The following is an 11,334-nucleotide window of genomic DNA, read 5'->3' as shown; positions in this document are numbered from 1 at the left end:
GAGGAAGTTGGAGGATCTTGGTCGGGGTGGTGCTTAATGAGGAGTGTTCGGCTATTCTCCAAAACAAGCGCCACTCAAGCGTGAGATCCGGGGAGTTTTACTATCCCTTGTATGATTGGTGATTTATCAATTAGTGGTGCATTGGGCTGATTTAGGAGCCGGTATTAACTTAATGCCCACTAGTTTATTTGCCAAATTAGGGTTGCATGAGCCAAAGCCTACTAGGATGAGTGTTCAATTAGCGGATAGGGTGTTAAAATTCCTAGAGGTATTGTTGAAGATGTACTTGTAAAGGTAGATAAATTTATCTTTCCTGTAGATTTTGTGGTAATGGATATGGAGGGTGATAGCCTTGCCTCTTATCCTGGTAGGCCTTTCCTAGCTACATCGAAATTGTCGATGTAGCGATGGAAAGCTTAAGCTTAGAGTTAATGAAGAGACCATTACCTTTGACACGGCCACTTCCATGGGGCGATCCAACGGACTATGATAATCGTATGTTCTATTGATGTTATTGATGATGTGGTTGAGTCCCATTTACAAGAAATTTTATGTACGACCCTTTGCAAGTAGCATTAGGCCGAGGGATGAGGAGTTGTCCAGTGAGCAAGTGTTGGAGCAACTCATTGTTTTATTAAGCCCACGGTAGGAGCTTGTCAACTGATCCTATCTTTTCTTGACAGTCCGGGGTGCGGAAAGTAAGACTTCATTCGAGGACCCACCAGTTTTAGAGCGGAAGGAATTCTGGGAGCCACTTGGTTTATGCCTTCCTGGATGAAGAGAAGCGCTTACCGGTAATCATAGCGTGATCTAACTCCGAAGAACAAGCCATGTTTGTTGGAAGTTCTAAGGAAGTACAAGAAGGCCTTTGCTTTCAATATAGCCGATATCCCGGGCATAAATCCAAGTTTCGCTCTCATAAGATTTCATTGGGGGCGTTTCGGGGTAGGTCGTTCGGCCTCAGGCGACTCAATCAGAACATGAAAGAAGTGGTAAAGAAGGAGGTAATTAAACTTCTTGATGCAGGTTTGATATATCCCATTTCCGGCGATTCGTGGGTTAGTCACATGCGAGGTTATACCCAAGAAAGGAGGCATCACAGTGGTAAGGAATGAGAAGGATGGTGATCCAGGCTCGGACGGTAGCAGGCTTCCGAGTTTGCATTGATTACCGTGGCTTAATGATGCAACTCGGAAGGACCACTTTCCTCTTCCTTTCATTGATCGGATGATTGAGCGTTTAGCAGGCCACAAGTTTTATTGTTTTCTTGATGGCTTTTCAAAGTTACTTTCGATTCTATTGCACGAGGACCAAGAGAAGACTACCTTCACCGCCCTTATGGGACGTTTGCTTATAGACGGATGCCATTGGTTGTGCAATGCGAGCTACATTTAGTGGTGCATGATGGCTATTTTGAGGACATGATTGAGGAGTCTATGGAGGTATTTATGGATGACTTCTCTATTTTTGGTAATTCTTTCTCTCTTTGTTTGGCAAACCTTGAGCGCATGTTAGCTAGATGTATTGAGGCTAACTTGGTACTAAACCGGGAAAATGTCATTTCATGGTAAGAGAGGGGATTGTTTTAGGGCATAAGATCTCTCGGTGGGATGGAGGTGGATAGAGCTAAGGTAGAAGTAATATCTAAGCTACCTCCTCCTAGTTCCGTTAAAGGTACATTAGGGGTTTTACGGGCCATGCGGTTTTATAGGAGATTTATTAGAGATTTTTCTAAGATTGCTAGGCCCTCACTCAATTGTTAGTTAAGGATGTACCTTTTATTTTGATGATGCATGCGTGGCTTTTGAGTTCTTGAAGAAACTTCAACTTCTGACCCCGATCATGGTTTCTCCCGATTGGGGCTGCCTGACGATGTGCGATGCTAGTGATTATGCGATTGGGTATGCTTGGGCGGAGGATTGAAAGAAGTTTCAACCCATTTACTACATGACAAGACCTTGGCGAGGCGAACACTACACCACCACGGAGAAGGAGTTATTGGCGGTTGTTTACGCCTTGACAAGTTTAGATCATACCTCGTTCTCTCCAAAACCATTGTCTTCACGGACCACTCGGCATTGAGGTACTTATTCCTAAAAATGATGCGGCAAAGATTGATTCGGTGGATTCTTTTATTCTGAGGAATTTGGCGTCGAGATCAAGGGATAAGAAGTAGCGGAGAATCGGCGGACGGACCATTTATCGAGATTGGAAAATCCTCACTTAGATGCACTTGATGGGGCGACCATAAATGATCGATTTCCGGAAGAACATTTGTATGTCACTCGGTATACTGTGATACTCCCTGGTTTTCCCGATTATGCTAACTATTTGGTTGCTAGGGTTCTACCAAAGGGTATGGCGTATCGACAAAGAAGAAATTCTTGATTTGAAATACTATATTTGGGAAGATCCTTTTTGTTTAAAGTATATGCGGATCGGTGATTCATGGTTGTGTATATGGCGAGGAGACTCTCCAAATATTGAAGCAATGCCATGAGGGACCTTGGAGGTCATCAAGCGGCAAACCATCTGCGAGGAAGGTCTTGGGGCGGGATTCTGTTGGCCTCGCTTTTCCAGATGCACGAAAATTTGTTAAGGTTTGTGACCGCTTGCGGTAATATCTCTTCTCGTGATGAAATGCCCCAAACCGGTGTGCAAGTCGTTGAGATTTTTGATGTCCGGGGCATCGACTTCATGGGACCCTTTCCCTCTTGGTATGGTAATAAGTACATTCAGTTCTTTGTTGAATATTTCTCTAAGTGGCACGAGCTCGGGCTGTAACCATGATGATGCTAGGGTTGTCTGCAGGTTCCTTAAGCGATTGTTTGCTAGGTTTGGCATACCTAGGGGCGCTTATTAGTGATAGAGGAACACATTTCGCAACGCAATTAGAGAAAGTACTTAAGCGATGCGGAGTTACTCATCGGTTCTCTACTCCTATCACCCCGGACTAGTGGGCGGGTTGAGGTAACTAATAGGGGTATTAAGCGTATTTTAGAGAGGCCGTTAGTACCGGTGGGAAGAATTTGGACTCTTAAGTTAGATGATGCATTATGGGCGTTTAGGGCGCTTTTAGGACATCTATAGGTTTCATACTATCGCCTTGTTTATGGAAAGTCATGTCATTTACTGTTGAGTTAGAGCATAGGGCACTTTGGGCCCTTAGAACTTGTAACTTTGATATTGATTATGCGGGTAAGGGCGACAATGGCGGTGAGTGAGCTAGATGAGTGGCGCCCGGTGATGTCGAAAACTCCTCAACTTACAAAGCAAGGACTAAGAAATGGCATGATCGAAGGATTCGTGAGCCTAAGGAATTTCAGGTTGGGGATCGAGTGTTGCTTTACAACTCTAGCCTTCGTCTGTTTCCGGAAGCTCTGAGACTCGTTAGTGCGGACCATTTCGGATCGGACAAGTCTTTCCATATGGAGTGGTAGAGTTGCATCATCCGGAAGGGAACTTCAAAGTGAGCGGCCATCGGCTAAAGCGATATCATTGTAACTCGTTGGATAGTGAGCAGCGAGTTGACTGGCTTTGTATGCATAGAAGGGTGATCCGAATGAGTCACGCTTAAGACTCGCAAATAAGCACTTGTACATTCGACTTGGATTATACTTTCATATTTTTAATTAGTTGTGATTGTTTCATTATTTTCATTTGACTTTATTATAGTTGCTTAAAAATAATTAGGTTAATTTTAATTTTCGGACTTATAGAATCGAAGAGGACAAACTCTTCCGTTTGACCATATCTACTTGTTTAATGATCTAATTACATGCATATGTGTTAATTATAGGTATGGGGGCAAGGCGACTCGAGTCGGCAAAGGCAAGCCCAGGAAAACTCCGTTTCACCACGGTTTAAGTGGCCATCACAGTGCATCACGGGCCGTCTTGATGAGCTGCGGCCGAGTCAAGACCGTGTTGAAGGATAAAGAGCAATTGTCACGGTTTAGAAGCGGCCGGGACCTGACCTAGCCGTCTTTGAGAAGCCTGTGCATCTGTCTTGCGTGCCAGGAGCATCAAAGAAATAAAAGGATCGGCCGGGCGAGTCCTAGCCGTCTTGTCGACCTGACCTTACCCTCACCCGTCTTGAAAGCCGTGCCTATAAGAATTGGAGGCCTCCGAAATTTTGCTTCCCTTTTGTTTTCTTAGCTCAAAGGTGTTGTTCTTATACCCCTATCTCACCCTTCTCACTTTCCTAAGCGAACTCGGGTAAGTCCCTTCATTTGTTGCATTATATTTTTTTTTTTTTATTATTTTATTATTATGATTTCACTTCTATTTTAGACATATACTTTTGTTAGGACATGCTAGGATATTTTGGTGGCTCTATAGTGTAACTATATGACCTTGGTTAGGTTAATCTACATTAGTTGTTGTGTTTGTGGTGTAGTTGGTTATGAAATTAATAACTGTGGGGTTTTGGTGGAAATAAAATGTGCCTCTGACATGCAAAGCATGAATAATGTTTAGATTTAAATTGCAATTCTTTGGTTCATGATAAATTGGATTGATATATATCGGTTTATTAGTTTATACAAGTTTTGGTTAGTCAAGTATAATCATTATACTTTGTTGATTCGGTAGATTATTTCTTTCATTAACTTGAATTTTTACAAAAACTAATAATTCGTTGCATTAGGTGATATGACGCGATAAATCTCGTAGAAGCGAAGCAGCGTCGCTACCGATGCGATCGCGTGGTGAAGGCGTCTTCCTCCTGACACGAGAACCGGCACCGGCACTTCCCTCCACCACACGAGAATAGTCCGACCTCGGAGAGCACTACTGTGAATCCATCCACACTGGCCGTCATCCATTGTGGACATTCCCTAATGCGGACAATGAAAGTAGATTCCAAGTCATGAGATGGAAGCAAGTGATGGCGGGCCGTTGCATAGACTTCACATCCCTAGAGAGAGTGGGATTGGCTCAAGATGTACACCTGTGATCGAGACTACGCCATATGCGAGATTCCTTGACATCATTGAGCTTGATCGAGTTCCTCGGCACCTTCTTCCTGCGGCAGCGGATCCTGGCTGGCATCGGCTGATGCAATTTATTTTAGGCTTGGGGAAGGGAGTTCTCGATGTCGGTCCCACAATTTGGAATGCATTTGGGATTATGGGTGAACAAGAAATCTCGGGGAGGAGTATCGGGGTTGTCTCTACATCCATCCAATTTCATATGACGCCATGTGGGATTCATTGGTAATGGTACGGAAACATACTACCCAGTCTAAGGCATCTAGCCTATCGGACCATCTCCGCTACATTCATACCCTACTAGCTTACACCATTCGGGGCGTTTGGGCGATCCATGACCGATGTCTTTATTCTCTGGGCTATGCAACATCGGAAGAAGCTAGACTTGGGATATTTATTGGCTCGCCAAGTCCGTTCATTTATAGTAGGCCTTTCGGAAGAAGATGCATTGTTGTTTGGTCCGTATGTGACTAGGTTAGCTAAGAGGCTAGATGTATTGGACGACTATGCGTAGACTTTCAAATATTGGTGACATGACACCACTAGGGATCGGACAAATGATCAACATGCGGATGATCACGGCCCTTTAGACATCCACATGGTATTGAATATAGGCTCGTGAGCACAATAGTCGGGGGAAGCTAGAGGCGTGGCTAGAGGAGCCCAACATCCGTCGGTGGGATTCCGGATGTTAGGATTCCTAACCCGACTAGAGTGTTTATGCCTTCATCCGGAGCCTCATCCTCTCATTCGGTAGAGCCATCGAGCGTCAGGATCAACTGCTTTGGCCGGCCGTCTAGATCGAGTCTGCGATCTACAATGACGATACCGAGTTTGTGCGGTTTCAAGAAAGCGAAGAAGCCGCAGTTAGGCGGTTTGAGCGGTACACTTCAACAATTCACGAGTGGTTTAGAAAGACAGGCCACCCAGACAGACTTCATAGTAGTGCAGTTCAAAAGATGCAAGAGGTTGGAGCACAAAATCAACGGCTCATTGATGATATGGAGTTCGATTTGGCGACATGCTTCAGACCACGATCCACCACCTTAACCTCCCTCAACAAATTTCCCTGCCCCCAACTTCCGAGCGAGATCCAACCGGTGAGGATACACCGTCGGGGACTCTAACGGAAAGAAAAAAATTTGTGATATTTTCCTCCATCCTTTTCTTTATTTTTTTATTTTTTATTTTTCTTTCTTTCAATTTGTTATCTCCTTTTACTTTCTTGCTTGTAGCTTGTTTACTTTTATGTTATTTCCTTGCACTTGTTTGTTTATGTTAAGTAGAACATTATAGTTTTTAATTAAAAATAAAAATAAAAAATTCAGCATGATCTTCCATAACCATAATGTGTGAATCATATGCTTCCTCGGTCTAAATCTCTCTAACACCGTAGACGGTGTTATACTAAAATATGGGGTAGGGACCTACCGATGTTGTGCCTATCTTGAGTTTTGTTTTAATTAAGTAGTTGATGACTTTTTCTCCTTTGAATGGATTCCCTTATAGCTTTTATCGAACCTTGTTCGGAAGAAGGCAATGAATAAATCTCTCAACTACAATCCGGCCGAGGTAAACCGGTATTTTTCCTTAATTCTTCCTTATTACTTTATCGTAGATATAGAACACTTATTAATATTACTGCTTATTATTGTGATTGACTATTTAAACTTTGGGTTGAGAATTCATGCAATTTTAAGTCACTCGAATGGTGAGATTTTGAGCCAATTGGTGCATCACTATTATGCTCCCTTTTCCTTCATTAGTGAGCATTTCGGAATCTCTGTTTCTAGAACTTGCTTTACGATATCTGTTGAAATTACATGAATTGTCAATAATCGTGAGATGATTTGGGCACTTAGGATTTACACAATTTGGCCAAAAAGAAAAAAAGCCTAACCCTATTTTTCCCTTAGTGAACCAATTTTGAGCCTTAGCCATTCATTTCTTGACAATAATACTTGTTGACACTCATCTTATCACTTATTCATTTGACCATTCTTTCTACCATTGTTGCTGGAAATTATATAAGTTATGCTGCATTTTACTTTGGATCAATCTGCATTCATATATTTCACTAAGTTGCTAGATTTTTCATAGATGCTTCCTTCAATTATTGTATGTGTCAATAACCAACAACTCCTACATAAATTTGTAATATATACATAGTATATATATTTAAAAATAAAAAATAAAAAACAAAAAAAAAACAAAACAAAAAAATACAAAAAAAAAGTAGAAAGTATTAATTTAGTTCATTTCGAGCATCATCTTATTTTTAGAGCAACTTAGTGTTCATTTTGGTACAACACTTGATCCTTCATTACTTTCTTGCATTACTTGCTTAACTTCCAGCAACTTGTAGCCTACTTTCCATATTTATACGTACCTTACCTTAACCCCATTACAACCTGGCTCAAGACCTTTTGATCATGAATATTGATTATTTCGTAGTAGTGGAGATTGAATCCATAAGCAAGCCTATGGTAAGCACTTTTTCTGTATTTTTGCGTTGAGAGCTTCGCGATCTTCTTTCACCTATATACACCTGTGTGTTTTGAGTGATATCTTGTGAGGCATGATTCTCAATTTCTTAATTTAGATAGTTTATCATTTTAACTTTAGCAACTTTATTAAGTTTGCTCTTTCTCTTAAGGATTTAGTGATTTTGGGATTTTGGGAAAAATCATTACAGAGTTTTGAAATTTATTTTGAGCTAACCTCCTGCAATGCAGTTGATTGAGTTATTTGATATCTTTTGAGGAGTGAGTTGTAAATTGCTTGAGGACAAGCAAAAGTTTAAGCATGGGGTAATTTGATAAGCATCATACTATACATGTTTTCATGCCCAATTGTTCACATTTTTATGCATGATTATCCCGTTTTATGCTAGAATCACCTGTCTTTTGTTTTCCTTTTCATTTCAGGTCATTTTCGAAGGACACCATCAGTAATCAAGGGAAATACGTGGGATTACGGAGCAAAATCCATCAAATTGGGTGAGAACAAGCACCCCGAGGGTTGAGCACGGCCTGGACTCCGGCCGTGCTGAATTATCAAGAGGCTATCCCCAATTGTGCCATTTCAAACACGCCTTGGTAGCCACCACGGCCTCCGGCCGCGGCTGTGGTGGATCGGCACGCCAGGCACGGCCTGTGGTGGCTCGGCCAGACTCCACAGTTCGGCCGCGACCACTGGACTCGTGTCTTGAATCAACTATATAGGCGATTTTGAATTCTAATAAAAGAAAGACGATTTTTGGACTCAATTCCAAGGCACACACTTAATCAAATATTTCCTATACCTCAATTGTAGACCTGGAGAGATCAATTTTCATCAATTGAAGGGGGGATTCCACTTATTCCAACATCGAATTGAAGATCAAGACAAACTTTGGGAGCATTCAAAAGGCAATTAGGGTTTGAGATTTTGAATTTGCAAATTTAGGGTTTCTCATTCAGCTTGAAAGAGAAGGGTGTACATACCTTTAATTTGTTTTTCCTTATTTTGTTCTTTAATTGCTTTGACTATGAACATGAGCAGCTAGATCTTTTGAATCCATTAGGGTTCACCTTTGTTGATGGATTATGCTTAATTGTTAGTTTTTATAATTGTCATTCTTGCAATCTTCTTGCTATTCAGTGAATAAAAGTTTGATGCAATTAATTTGAGACGTTGGATTAATTGTTTATTAGGTTGTTTCTTGACATTGAGAAATGCTTGTTACAAATTTGGATTTTGAATAGTAAGGACCGGTAGTTAACACTTAGAGATGAGGTTGATTTACTCACGGATTAAGAACTAACAACTCTTAATAGTCTTAAATCATACTTAATGCTAATTTGTAGTAATCCGATAGGAAGAGATTCCATTAGGTTAGTGCAGTTTAGGAATCCGGTAAGCTCGAGAGAGGAACCGGATTCAATTCGAGATTTAGGCACGGGTAAGCAAGATCGGCAATCCATAAAATTCATCTTTAGAATTCCATCACTTAGGCTCCCTTTTGGATTTATTTCTCTCTTTACAATTGTCTTTTAATTGTCCATTGTTGTCCTTCATTTACTTAATTGCACTCATAACCATTACCGGTATGTTAGAACTTTCACACCCTATTTCGGACTAGATAACATAGCGGTAGTAACTCTAGGTTCACCCGATCTCCAGGGATACGACCTTGATACTCACTAGTGCTAGGCTGCATCGGTAGGTTCACTGCCTTAGGTGTAGGTTGCATAAAGAAGCCATCAGTAGCTAGGAAGTCGTGCTGAAATGGCACAATTGGGGATAGCCTCTTGGTAATTCAGCACGGCCGGAGTCCAGGCCGTGCTCATCCCTCTAGGTGCTACTCCTCGCCCAATCTGATGGATTTTGGTCCGTAATCACACGTATGTCCCTCGATTACTGATGATGTCCTTCAAAAATGACCTGAAATGAGAAAGGAAACAAAAGACAGGTGATTCTAGCATAAAACGGGATAATCGTGCATAAAAAATGTAAACAATCGGGCATGAAAACATGTGTATTATGATGCTTATCAAATTACCCCATACTTAAACTTTTGCTTATCCTCAAGCAATTTACAACTCACTCCTCAAACAGATACCAAATAACTCAATCAAATGCATTGCAGGAGGTTAGCTCAAAACAAATTTCAAAACTCCGTAATGATTTTTTCCAAAATCCCCAAATCACTAAATCCTTAAGAGAGAGAACAAACTTAATAAAGTTGCTAAAGTTAAAATGATAAACCATCTAAATTGAGAAATTGAGAACCATGCCTCACAAGATGTCACTCAAAACACACAAGTGTATATAGGTGAAAGAAGATCACCAAGCTCTCAATGCAAAAATACCGAAAAAGTGCTTACCATAGGCTTGCTTATGGATTCAATCTCCACTACTACGAAATAATCAATAATCATGATCAAAGGGTCTTGAGCCGGTTGTAATGGGGTTAAGGTAAGTGCACGTATAAATATGGAAAGTAGGCTACAAGTTGCCGGAAGTTAAGCAAGTAATGCAAGAAAGTAACGAAGGATCAAGTCGTACCAAAATGAACACTAAGTTGCTCTAAAAATAAGATGATGCTCGAAATGAACTAAATTAATACTTTCTTCTTTTTTTTATATATATAATTATATATATACTATGTATATATATTACAACAGCTTATGTAGGAGTTGTTGGTTATTGACACATACAATAATTGAAGGGAGCATCTATGAAAAATCTAGCAACTTAGTGAAATATATGAATGCAGATTGATCCAAAGTAAAATGCAGCATAACTTATGTAATTTCCAGCAACAATGGTAGAAAGAATGGTCAAATGAATAGAAGTGATACAATGAGTGTCACTATTATTATTATCACGAAAGGAATGGCTAAGGCTCAAAATTGGTTCACTAAGGGAAAAACAGGGTTAGGCTTTTTGGCCAAATTGTGTAAATCCTAAGTGCCCAAATCATCTCACGATTATTGACAATTCATGTAATCTCAACAGATATCGTAAAGCAAGTTCTAGAAACAGAGATTCTGTAAAATGCTCACTAATGAAAGAAAAGGGAGCATAATAGTGATGCACCAATTGGCTCAAAATCTCACCATCTGAGTGGGTTAAAATTGCATGAATTCTCAACCCAAAGTTTAAACAGTCAATCACAATAATAAGCAGCAATATTAACAGTGTTCTATATCTAAGATAAAGTAATATGGAAGAATTAAGGAAAAATACCAGTTTTACCTAGTTGGATTGTAGTTAAGAGATTTATTCATTCCCTTCTTCCCAACAAGGTTCGATAAAAGCTATAAGGGAATCCATTCAAAGGAGAAAAAGTCATCAACTACTTAATTAAAACAAAACTCAAGATAGGCACAACATCGGTAGGTACCTACCCCACATTTTAGTATAACACTGTCCACAGTGTTAGAGAGATGAAGACTGAGGAAGCATATGATTCACACATTATGGTTATGGAAGATCATGCTGATTTTTTTTTTTAATTAAAAAGGCATAGTGTTCTACTTAACATAAATAGACAAGTGCAAGGAAATAACATAAAATTAAGCAAGCTACAAGCAAGAAAGTAAAAGGAGATAATAAATTGAAAGAAAATAAATAAAAATAAAAAAAATAAAGAAAAAGGAAAGAGGAAAATATCACAAATTTTTGTTTTCGCTAGGAGTCTACTGATGGTGTATCCTCACTGGTTGGATCTGCTGAAAGTTGGGGGGCAGGGAAATTTGCTGAGGAAGGTGGCGGTGCTGGATCAGGGTCCGTGAAGCATGTTGCCAAATCGAACTCCATATCATCAATGAGCCGCTGATTTTATGCTCCAGCCTCTG

The sequence above is a fragment of the Ricinus communis genome, chromosome 1 (genome assembly GCF_019578655.1).
Source record: "Ricinus communis isolate WT05 ecotype wild-type chromosome 1, ASM1957865v1, whole genome shotgun sequence".
Lineage (NCBI taxonomy): Eukaryota > Viridiplantae > Streptophyta > Magnoliopsida > Malpighiales > Euphorbiaceae > Ricinus > Ricinus communis.
Note: the sequence above shows the minus strand (reverse complement) of the source record.